Source organism: Drosophila pseudoobscura, chromosome X, assembly GCF_009870125.1.
Source record: "Drosophila pseudoobscura strain MV-25-SWS-2005 chromosome X, UCI_Dpse_MV25, whole genome shotgun sequence".
Lineage (NCBI taxonomy): Eukaryota > Metazoa > Arthropoda > Insecta > Diptera > Drosophilidae > Drosophila > Drosophila pseudoobscura.
Window position 1 is genome coordinate 55756961 of NC_046683.1, and position 12297 is coordinate 55769257.

Below are 12297 nucleotides of genomic sequence, written 5' to 3' on the forward strand. Positions count from 1 at the left end.
CATTACAATACAAAATAGAAAACAGCACAGCAAATGGAAAACAAAATACATTCACAAAAAGAGAGAGAGAGAGAGAGAGCGCGAGAGAAGGAGGCTGGCAGGGGGGGGCGGGGAGAAAAAAATAGGAAAAACTTTTTGCAACTTAAGCGAGAATTTTCTTTTGCTGCCGCTGCCGCTGTTGCGGGTGCGGGCGAAAGACAAAGACTTTCAGGAGGTCGCTGAAGTGCAACAACAATAAAAAATTGAGTAAAATGGCAAATGGCAGGAGCAGGAGCAGGAACAGGCTCCATCCTACTCCACCCGCGCTTTCGCATAAGTAAATCCCCAACAATTTATTGTTGTACTTTTAGCATTCTTCCCCTTATGTTTGCTGTTGCTTTTGTTGCCTGCTGCCTGCTGCCACTGCCCCTGTTGCTGCTGCTGCTGCTGCTGCCATTGAAGCAAACATAAGCGACTTTTCAATGAGTTTCGAAAGTTATTGAAACATAAATTATATCGCACGGCGGCGCACGCACACGCCAACAGCAGACCCTGCCCCCGTCCGCAGCAGAGGAAAAAACAGAACCACAGCAACAACACCCTTTTCTTTTTTTTTCTTCTTTTTTTTTTTGGGCTGTTGTGGATGCCACCCCTACTCCATCTGTGTGTGTGTGTGTTTTGGCAATTAAGTTAAATTTTTTTTACTGGCTGCCGCTTGTTAATGTTTATACCCTGCACTCAAAGGGTATGCGGGGGCATATAAATCGTTTGTTTTTGAACCCGCAAATCCAGGATCATATCTAGAGTGAGCGTATCTACTAGATGGCTGAAACATGTTCTGCGATCAGATCAATTTTAGGGCCACCTTTTGGCTCTTTGAACACCTGGCGCCTAGAACAAGTTTAATGCCAGAGCTGCGGGCTGTCGAGTGCACACTTTTTTGGGGATGTCTAAGGAGATCATTTCAGTGGTATTTTTTTGTATATTGAGGAATTTTTCAGTATTTTTAGTGTAATTTTAGTGGTATTTTTAGGTATTTTAAAGTATTTTTAAGTAGAGATCATTTCAGTGGTATTTTGAGTAATATTTAGGTATTTGTAAGTATTTTTAGGATTTTTTAGTGTTATTTCAGTGGTATTTTGAGGTATATTTAAGAAGAGATCATTTCAGTGGTGTTTTTGAGGTATATTTAGGTATTTTTTAGTATTTTTTGGTATTTTTAGTGTCATTTCAGTGGTAGTTTTAGGTATATTAAAGTATTTTTAAGTAGAGATCATTTCAGTGGTATATTTACGTATTTTTAGTGTCATTTCATTGGTATATTTAGGTATTTTTAGTGTCATTTCAGTGGTATTTTCAGGTATTTTTAGCGTCGAGATAGGACCTTTTTGTTTGCTTGTTTTAAACCAGTGTTAAATTTTCATTTTCTTTTATTTATTTGCTGGACAGTCATAAAAGGAGGGCAAAAAAGAGAGCGGAAACAAGAGAGTGAGCGAGAGAGAGAGAGAGGGAGTGTTTTGTACCTGAAATGAGTATCGAATGAGGAATCGCATTGCATAATAAATTTAACGGCTTTACAGATAAGAGCTCCGATACAATACCCAATGTCAGGCAGGGGAGGGCACGGGGGGGGCGGCACTTCCTCTATTTCAAAGGAATTCTAAAGGGATAAACGAGCGTAGCAGGGGGGGAGACCGGGGAGGACCATTCAAATGTTGCTTTTGATAGAACGTCGATTACATGGCTGTGCCATTTTCCTTGCGAAAGAAAATTCGTGGAAATTATCGGCCAACATTATCGGCATCAACTCATTTGCCTTTTCGTTTTTTTTTTTGAAACATGAAATATTCGTATCCATTCAGCGCAAAAAATGTATCTCTAATGGAGATTTAGAGGCTGGCACTTTGTTTTTTGTTTTTGGGATTATTTTCGGGGGTTCCGCAGGTTTCCTTTGATAATCCCCGAATATCCTTTTCTTCTTTCTATCGTTTTTTTGTGGCACTCTGGCGTAACACATGCCCTGCCCTCCTGCCCTCCTGCCTGCTCTCCTGCCTGCCCTCCTGCCTGCCTGCTTGCCTGCTCGTGTGTGTCATTTTATATCCTTGCAATAATTTATATACAACTTGAAACTGTTATTTGTCCTGCAGCACCACACCCCCCCCTCGCCCCCGCCCCTCCCCAAGGACATAATTAACTCAATTTAATCACTTGGCCACTCAAACCCTCAAACATTTCGACGCTTTAGTGCGCCACTTAATGCCCCAAGTGCTCTCTTTTTTTTTGTTGTGTGTTGTTTGTTTTCTTTGCTTTGTTTTCCCCTCCCCCCACTCTCTCTGTGTGCCGACCTTCTGGCAGACCTCCAGCTTCCAGTCGCCCCATCTTGACCAGGCCTCGCATCGCCCCGCCATGTCAGGATCTTCTCGCATATTTTGGAGGGACGCGCGAGTGGCAGCTGCGCTTTGCCCTTTTCATGTTAATTTCCCAGGCCCACAGAGGCCCCCCCCCACCGTGTACCCTTTCGACTGGGGAGGGTACTGTGGATTCTATGCCCTGGAAGGAGGCCCCACACACTCTACGAGGGGCAGAATATACCGCGTATCCAAGTGGCAATAGTTTCTGAGAGACCTTTTGTTCCATTAATCGAAGGAATCGAAGCACAGGCAAAAGATGGCACGAAAATCAAGTGGTTCTGAGCAAGAATTTGTTGTTTCTTTATGGGAATTTGGGGAAAGAGAAACAACATCGGAGCATCATAGATGTGCCATGGAAAATACAAGGAAAATCCGTGCCAAAAACTATAATATTTCAAAACAATAGGCCATTGAAATCGTTCAGAAATATAATCCCAATCCGATGAATACCATGTGGGCCAAAAAAATAATGAAAAACTGAATTTTTGAAACCAAAATTTGTCCCATTTGAAAAGTAATTCCTTAGACCTTAATGGGCCAGAATATAAGCGGATGTTACGGTACCAAAATAAAAACGCTGAAGTGCCTTTTGGGTTCCAAACTCTGCTCATTGAGTGGGCCTAGCTGTACAGCATTTTTCTTGGTAATATCTTAAATATTGAGGGTTAATTTTCCAAGTTATTGAATGCCGAAATCTTTTCCGTTCTCCATGGAGGCATCTGTGGCATGTTACGGGCGTTTCGTTACCAAATTCCAAGCCAATAAAAATTTAAATAATGTCTGGTACTTCCCCTCAGATAGTTCAATATCTGGGGGAGCCTTTGGGGGAGAAACTTTCATCAAGAAGCCCCTTTGGAAAGGGGGATAATGGCAAAGGAAAATCCTGTGTCTTTAGAAAACCAAACAAAAATACCAAAGTGAAGGAATCGAATATTTCAATAGAGTGAAAGGAAAAATCCTAAATATACTTGTATGTTTAAGGAAATCAGTTTTTAATGGTTTATTTTTGGCCGGTGGATCGATTTTGAAGTACTTTTCGCGTTGTTTAGTCTGAGAGTATCCTAAGATTCGGAACCTTGTTTGAAGAGCAGCCTTTCATTATTGTTTTTCCAGCTTTCTCACACTTCCACTGCTCTGCCCTCTACCCCCCTCCCCCCCCCCCCCCTTGTTTTGGCTCGTGGCTGCTGCATATGTTCTGTGTCCATGTGTCCGTATGCGTGTGTGTGTGTGTGTGTGTGTGTAGCAATTTTTCATCATTAATTATGGCGTTGCTCTTTCCCACTCTCGCCCTCTCGCCCTCTTATTCTGTGTATTTGTGTGTGGCATCAACATCAGTCAGTTACAGGAGGCAAAAGACCATTAGGGCCATCGCAGAGGCAGGCAGGCAGTGGCAGGCAGGCAGTGGCAGGCAGGCAGGCAGTGGCATGGTCCATTGCTGGTTGAGATGTCACACACACACACACACACACACACACTCGGATGTTGTCAACTCGTGTGTGGAGAAGCACTCCACCGAAACCCCCCGCCCGTTAATTTACCAGCCCCCCCTTTACCCCCTCTCCCCCTCTCTCTCCTCTGCCATTGTTACTGTTGATTATTTCATGCGCTTTCCCCCGCCCACGCCCCCCTCCCCTTCCACTCGCGACGCATTTTTATGCGCATTTTATGTTTTTCTTTTTTTGATGAAAATAAAAAGGCCCCCCAAAAGAATGAAAGAATATACATACATATTTTTATGATCCCCACAGACTCCCTGCCGCCGCCCCTAATCACTCACTCTGCCTGGATCTCTCCCCTTTGTAATTGCTTGCCCCAACAAGCCGCACTGCCCCCCGCCCCTGCCCCCGCACTTTTCATAATAATAATAAAATGAATTATAAAATAAAGTCACCTTTCTGCAGCCGAAAGCCTCAACTAAATGACGTTCTACTGGGAGTCGCACAGCGACAGAGGGGTAGAGGGGGGGCCGGGGAGTGTGCGGCAGCTGGCACACAAATTTAATGTGGCAACAACACTCAAAAATTGACATTAGCAGCAGGCAGGAGGCATCAGGCAGGAGGCAGGAGGCAAGACGGGGCATCAGGCCACCGAATGCCCATAAAAACATAACAAATGGCCGGCCATAATGTGTGTCCTTAAACTGTCACTAAATCGATAAATTCCCACATAATGGCCGCCAGGACATTTAAATATTTAGCCCCCCACGCCCCTCACCGCCGCCGCCCCAAAAAGGAAAACCCCTTTTTCTTAAGGCTTTTCTTTTCTTGTCTTCTCTTTTTTGGGATTAATAAAATTACCCACGAGCCCGCATAGATAGCGCACAGATAGGGAGGGGCAAGGGGGCATGGGGCAGGGGTGGCTGCCACATCAACGCAAGGGCACGCACACACACACACACACACACACACAGACAGCGAAACTCTCGAGGTGGACTCTCGTTGATGGTGTGGCAACATAGTCTCGTCTCGTCGCGTCTCGTCGCATCTTAAATGTGTCCATGCCAGTGCCTTGAGTAGCCTCCAACAAGAGCTGCCCCAAAAAGAGAGGCAGCAGGGAGCGAGGAGTGGCAGGGGGTGGAGAGGGGGGGGCTGTGCCACTCACGCAGGCCTCCACACAGTTAAGTGTGCGTGTTCAAGGATGCATTTTTGTGCCCAGGAAAACGACACGGACACGGACACGACAGGACGACAACAACGACAACAACGACAACGCAACAAAGACAAAAGGCGGCACATAAAAACGTGCAAAAAGTGTGTGTAGGCGTGTGGGAACATGGGGCATGCGGCATGCGGCATGGCGCATAGGAGGTGTCTCGGTCTCGACTGCCGCCCCCGCACTCCCCCTCCAGCCTCTGCGCCCCGCTCTGTTGTAGGCTTATAAAGTGCGAGAGACGGAGAGAGGGGTGGTGGAGAGGGGGGGGGGTGGGTTGGAGTGCGAGAGAGCCAAGGCAGGAAGCCACTTGTGAAAGTTTCATGCACGCGGCCCCACTTCACACGACAGCGCGCAGTCTGGCCAAAGGGGGGCACAGAGAGGGGCGGAGATCAGAGGGGCGGGGCGGGAAAGGCTAAGAAAGAATCTTGGACCATCTTTGGGATCGAATAAGCGACACCCCAGAGGGTAATACCTAGGCGTATTCCTTCAGATTGGAAAGAGAGAGGATCCTAGAGGCCTCCCGATGGATAAACGTTCCTTCCACTGGGAACCCTCAGCTAGAATCAGCTGGTAGCCCCTTAGAGGAGAGATCTCTCCCTCATTGATGGCCAGAAGATGAAGAAAGCTGCTGTGATCCCTTTAGCTGTGGCCCTATGCTATATACCCCCCGCAGGACCTCCGCCAATGGCTGGGTATTCGCATAACAAAACATTTTCGGGCACAAAAACGACCGCACAAAGGCCTCGGCGACCGGGCGGGCCATCGGTCTCTGGTCTCAGGTCCTTTGGTCCTCTGGTCCTCGTCCTGGTCTCTCCTTCGGGGGAAGGGGGAAGGGTGGGCGACAGCGACGGCGTGCAAGTGCTTGTTAGTGCGCTTCGGGATTTTGACGTTGACTCTCCCCCTCCACCTACCCCCTCCCCCTCTCCCCTGTAGCCAAGGCTTAGAGAAGTGCCTCCGCCGTCGTCTCCGTCTTCGCTTTTGGTCTCTGGCGGAGTCTCCCCTGCTCCCCTGCTCCAACTCTCAGCTTCAAAGCTTCAGCGCTTCAGAGCCTCTTGAGTCGCTCTGGCACCTCTTGTTCTCCTGCCACCAATCTGGGGCATAGCGCCCCCCCCCGTCTTAAGTTGCATTCCCTTCTGCAATTGTTCCTTCGTCTGCCGGGTGCGGGGCTTGCCTTTTGTTTTGTTTTGTTCTGCAAATTTTTACACGAAAAAGTCATTTGAATATGCGTTTGCCGTTGCCGCCCCCCCCCCCCCCCCCCCCCCTCCCCCCGCGTAAACCCCCCTGTCATCCATTTCGATGTAGGGATTGAAAGTTTTGTTAGCCGTCAGCTACTTTCATTCGTTCCTGTCGTGCTGCTTGCCCCATGCCACATGCCCATGCCCCTCCGTGCCACTGTGCCCCTCCGTGCCCCTCGTGCCCCTGCGCCCATGTCTCTTGTTGTAAGGTTGAGGGCATGGCTTGCGGCTTTTCTGTTGCTTTTTAGAGCCAACGAATAGACAATATAATGTTCCACTTCCCATTTTCAGCCTTGACTGCAACTTGCAACAGTGGCACGAGAGCAAAGGGTGCGCGGGGGGGGAAACGGAGACAATTGTTTTCTTACTTCCGTTGAATCTTCAAGAGCAATTCTCTCAGTAGTTTGTCATTCGAAATGAAAGAGACGCTGGAGAGGTCGACAGAGGCCCAAGAGGTTGTGGCAATTAAAACGGAGTGGGAGGGGAAGGGGGGTGCTGGGTTCATCTGGGGTTACCTGCAGTTGGGGAGACACTCCTTCAGATGTGCATATCAAATGGAATGGAAAAACCACAAAACCAATCACCATTTTCCCCCCATGTAATCCTGAGTACAAGCCCCCAACCCCCCCGCACCCCGTAGCCCCTGCCCCTGCCCCTGCCCCTGCTCTTTAGTTACAGACTTTGGTTATTGCCTTGCGGTTGGAATATCATCAGCATCCACCTTCGGAGGGGCCTTCGGAGGGGTCTTCGGAGGAGGAGCCTTCCCCTAGCCAGATCTATGCCGCCTGGACATGTGTTTGTTATCTGTGTGTGTGTGTGTGTGTGGCGCCCCAAAGGCAAATGTGGCGATTACAAAAGCAGACACACACACACGCATCCCCCCCCCTGCTGGAGGGTGGTGTGTGGCAACACCTTGATGGTTGAACTTTGACCGTTTTTTGGTAACTCATTTAGGGAGATTATTTACGGTAATCCAAGACGCAAGACGCAACGAAGCCAACCGCCAACTTAACTGCAGGATGCCCTGTGAAGGGGGGCGGGGGGAACTATCTGCAGGATCTGCTGTCAGGCGAGAGTGTATCTGTGTATCTGTGTATCTGCGGAAGGGCTAAATACATGCACAAGAGTTGTGTTTTGCTAAATTGTGCGTAAGCTCCGGCTTCAGTCCTGCTGGAGTCCTGGATCTCTGGGCTTTGGGGGGCGGCCGAAGGGGGGAAGGGGGAGGGAGAGGGGCTAAAGTTTCCCAACGCTCAAGCTGCAAGCTCTGCTGTTGCCTCAATTCAAATAACACTTTTATTTTGCTTTTATAAGCACCTACCAACCTCCCCCCTACCCCTCCCCCGCCCCAGGCACCCCCCCTGCCCGCTCTCTCTCTCTCTCTTTCGTGTGTGTGCGCCCCCTCCGATGTTTTGCTACGTGTCTGCGGTGTTTTGTATGTGTTACATGATTGCCACGCCGCCACCCTGCCCCTGCCACCCCTCCCCCTCCTCCCACCTGGCCGACAGCATGCCTCTGGCTGTGGCTCACCTGTCGCAGACTCACCCTTTTTTCCCTTTTCCCCCTCTTCCCGTTTTTTCTTTTTTTTTTTGGTTTTTTTTCCGTTTTGTTGCTGTTGTTGTTGCCACAGGTTGAGGCAAGCAGCAAGCATCATCCTTGGCTTGTGTGCGTGGCGCTCATTAGCATTCTGAAACGGCTTTATAAAATTCAACAAGCAACCCAAGTTGCATGTACACACACCCCCCCCTCTCCCCTCTGCCCCCTGCCCCACACACACACCACTTGCCCGAGAGGGGTGAGGGGGAGGCGCGGGGCAAGCCTGAATGTCTCTGCATTTCTCTCTCCGGTCTCACACACATTTCTGTTGTTATCCAGAGAGCCTTGCTCTCTCCCCCCCTCCCCCTGCCCCTGCCCCGTCGCCCTCGTTGGTGCCTCTGTCCTTCGTTTTTGGGGCATGTGGCAGCATGAGGGGTGGCCGGGGGGGGGCCTTGTCTGCCTCGAGTTGCATAAATTGAATCTGAATTTGTGAGTAAATTGCACACAGGAGACACATTATTTTTGAGTTTTGCCTTTTAAATTTGTGGCTTTTCACTTTGAGAGTCTTTCTCTCTCTCTCTCTCTCTCTCGCACTCTCTCTCGCCCCCTGTCAGTGCAATCCCGTATCTCTAGAGCAATTGCAACAATCTCTGTCCTCAACTTTGTGGCACTTTCCCTCAACCTCTGTTGCTGCCTGCCGCCTGCCGCTGCTGCCTGCCGCCTTGCAACGTTTTGCAATTTTGTGTGACCCACTTGAACATTGGATTGAAGTTACGCCTACGACCCTTACAGTCCACCCTAGCCCATAAAGTGCAACCTCCCCTCGTCCCCCCCCCCCCCTCGACCCCCATTTAAATCAATATTAATAGGTGCACGAAAGGATAGGAGGCCTCTTTTTGCTGCGCAAATTGCAACATTGCACACACACACACACACACACACAGTAGACACACACACACACACAGACAGACACAAATTGTTGTTCGATTCGATGTTCTATAAATATCACGATAAAATGTTTATTTAATGCGAGAATATCAGAGTACCAGAGTAGCAGAGTACCAGACAGTGCCCCGTGCTGTGGCATGCTACCAGCAACAGCACTACCAGCAGAAGCAGCTGTACAGGAATCCCTCCCCACCCCAACCCACTCACCACCCCACTCCCCACCCCACTCCCCACCCCACTCCCCACCCAGTAAGAACCCCCCCAAAATCCATCGGAGAACTACTCGTACAATAATAATAATAATGACTCTCGATTCTCGTTACTCGTTACTCGAACGGCAAAATGGAAAGCCAAATCATTGGGAAAAAGGCTTTTCCTCGTCTCCTCGTTTCCCCTTTTCCTCGTCTCCTCGTTTCCCCTTTTCCTCGTCTCCTGTTTTCCACTTGTCCCTTTTGCATATGGAAATCTTTTTTATAAATTTCACAAACAAGGAAATTGTTCTTGTTTCGGATTTTCTTTGTATTGCCAATAAATGCAAGGAATCTTACCGAAGAAACAGAGGGAGGGAGGGAGAGAGACAAGAGAAGAGTGGTGGAGAGGAGAGGGAGATTAGGAGTGGAGCTTAAACAATAATTAAGTGTGGAATAACCAATAGACTGATTAAGTGGCATATGTCCGTGCGGAATGGAAGGAGAATAATGGCATAAATCAATAAAGATACAGATATGGAGACGATATAGATGGGGTACTGGAGAGGGGTTATAGGAAGGGAGAAGTACTGCAAGGGCAAAGAGAAAAAACAGTGATACTAAATAGAAGATGTTCGAGGATATAGATAGATAGATAGAGGGATGGATAGATAGATGGATGGATATATAGAGATAGATAGATAGACGGATGGACAGATAGATAGATGGATAGATAGATATAGATAGATAGATAGATAGATAGATAGATAGATAGATGGATGGATAGATAGATATAGATAGGTGGATAGTTCTAGAGAGATAGATATGATAGATAGATGGATAGGTAGATAGTTCTAGAGAGATAGATATAGATAGATAGATGGATAGGTAGATATAGATAGATAAAGATAGATATAGATATAGATAGATAGATAGATAGATGATAGATAGATAGGATGGATGGATAGATAGTTAGTTACATAGATTTAAAGATAGCTAGATACATAGACACATAGATAGATAGATTTAGAATATCTTGTATGGAGATATTTGGTATAGAATGGTATTTTATACGGTATTATAAAGGTAATAAAGAAACTTGCACTTAGATCCAAAATATTCAGATAGATTCCAACATTCCAAAGCTTATGGATATTGAATGCCGTTCTACAAGGGGCAGGTCAGATGATGGAAAGTACATATGTTCGTATTTAGATAGAAAAGTGTGCCTAAAAGAGGATATACGACTGTGTATGTGCACATTTCATCGCTAGATAGTGGGCGATGGATCACGCTTCATGTATGGGGAGACTATTATCATCTATCATGTTCTGTGAGTGCTGGTGAACGCGTCTGATAGACTCCTTATCGACTCCTTATAGACTCCTCGTTATCGGCTCAGAGCCTATCGATATGTATGGGCTTCGAAAAGCCAAGTAAAAGAACACTCCTGTTTATATTATTTTCTTCTCGATTTAGTACGTATTCTAATCATCTACCGATTCACCAGCAGTATCGCAAGAAATCCCTCAATGCTTCCTTATCAATGATCCCTGAACCCTTCCAAAGACTTCTGGATTGGGTATGGATGGTATCACCCGTGATATAGTAGTATATATTGGGTGTTAATGGAAGATCAATGGTGAAAGGATATACTTTGCTGGTTCAAACATAGATAGAGCTTGCAGATAAGATATTGGGGTAAAAGGAACGTGAAAGAATCGTTGGGGTATCCTGGAAGAACCATATTCAAAGAGGGAAACATTCAATGGGATTCCATGTTCAGTTTTTCAGTGATAAATGTATCTGAACAGCCACAGATGTGTCTCTAAATAACCCTTCCGATAGCCCAGCCTATCTGCAGTATTTTCTCCCAAGTTTTTGCGTTAGTGGCTCCTTCTAAGGCTCCTGCCTCTTCCAGGAACTTTCACCATAATTTCTCCTATTAATATATCTTTCCCTTGAATGCATAAAATGAGGGCCATAAACGGGGTGTATCGCAGTAATTCCAGTACCAGTTGACCATTTGGACCCCCAGGGATGGTGGCTGGACCATTAGAGGTAGTGCCACACAGTGACCTTGCAGGACAGGAAGGGGCACGGATATCCAGGGAGGCATGGAGTCATGGAGTCATGGAATCATGGAATCAGTACCGTAACAATTGCCACAATTGCAATAGAATCGTCGTTAATTACTGTCTGTGCTTGCGGTTGCTCTTCTTTTGCTCTCCTCTTGGATACCGATTGAGAGACAGAGAGGGGGAGGGAGGGGGGCCTGCCGGACTGGGGATCAGGGGTGGCGGCACGATTGGGCTTAAAAGAGCAAGACAAATACGAGCATGTGTCTGTGGGCTTTGGCCTGCACGGTGGTGCGTCTGAAGGAAGAGGGCCAGGAGGAGATGCCTCGTTAAGCGTTGCTGCCAAGTGGCAAAACTCAAATAAACATAAACGTGCCACACAGACGGGGACAGACAGAGAGGCAGAGGCAGAGGCAGAGAGCTTAAACGGGTGTGTGGCAGGTGGCGGGAGGTGGCAGAGCGGCAGAGCGGCAGCCACAGCCATAGCCAAAAATCTCTGAACTGGTTTGTTGTCTTTTTGCTGCTGTCTGGGTGATGATGCTGCTGCTGCTGCTGCTGCTGCCTCTGCCACTGTGCCTCATTCTGGCTGTGGATTGTGCCTCCGACTCTCTGAATCTCGCTTCTGGCTCTGTCTCTGGCTCTGGCTCTGGTTTCAGCCTCCGAGTTTCGGTTTTTGGCGGCATGGGAGACTCATTAAAATGCAGTGCGAGATAATAAGCATTTTAATTAAATATTTAACAAGAATAAGTTTATCACAACACGAACGAAAGACAGAGAGAGAGAGAGACAGAGACAGAGAGAGAGACGGGGAGATTGGGGGGGCAGAGAGTGTGGGGCACAGAGTGTGGGGCAGAGTGTAATGGCTTGTAAGCGTCTGCCGTTAGCGGCTTCGAACTGTTCGGCGAAAAAAAGGGGAGCCGGGAGTACCGTGCCCCCTCCTAGTGCCCCCCCCCCCTCTCTTTCTCTCTCTCTGACAATATTTTGATGTAATTTGAGCGCCTAATTGGCGCACGTGCTAAACTGACGATGGCAGCAGGTCCCAGTTACCCCCCACAGCCCCGCCGAACCCCTTGTACCCCCCCGTCCGTCCGTCCTGGGTCGGTTCTCTCGTTTCCGTTGATTCAGGTTCAGTTTCAGTTACTTGCCTCTCGAGGACCTCGCACCGTCGTCTCCATCTCCGTCTGCTTTTTGGTTGTGCAAATATTTGCAGGAACTTCTCTCCAACGTCTCTCCAAGCCCTTCTCTCTCTCCCTCTCACACTTTATACACATAC

General features: G+C 47.9%; 1 protein-coding gene across 6 annotated transcripts in view; it reads left to right on the top strand.

The window, feature by feature from the left end:
* Rbp6 (RNA-binding protein 6) overlaps positions 1–12297 on the top strand; it is a 191368-nt gene that overhangs the window by 73114 nt on the left and 105957 nt on the right. The gene's annotated exons all lie outside the window — the stretch shown is intronic.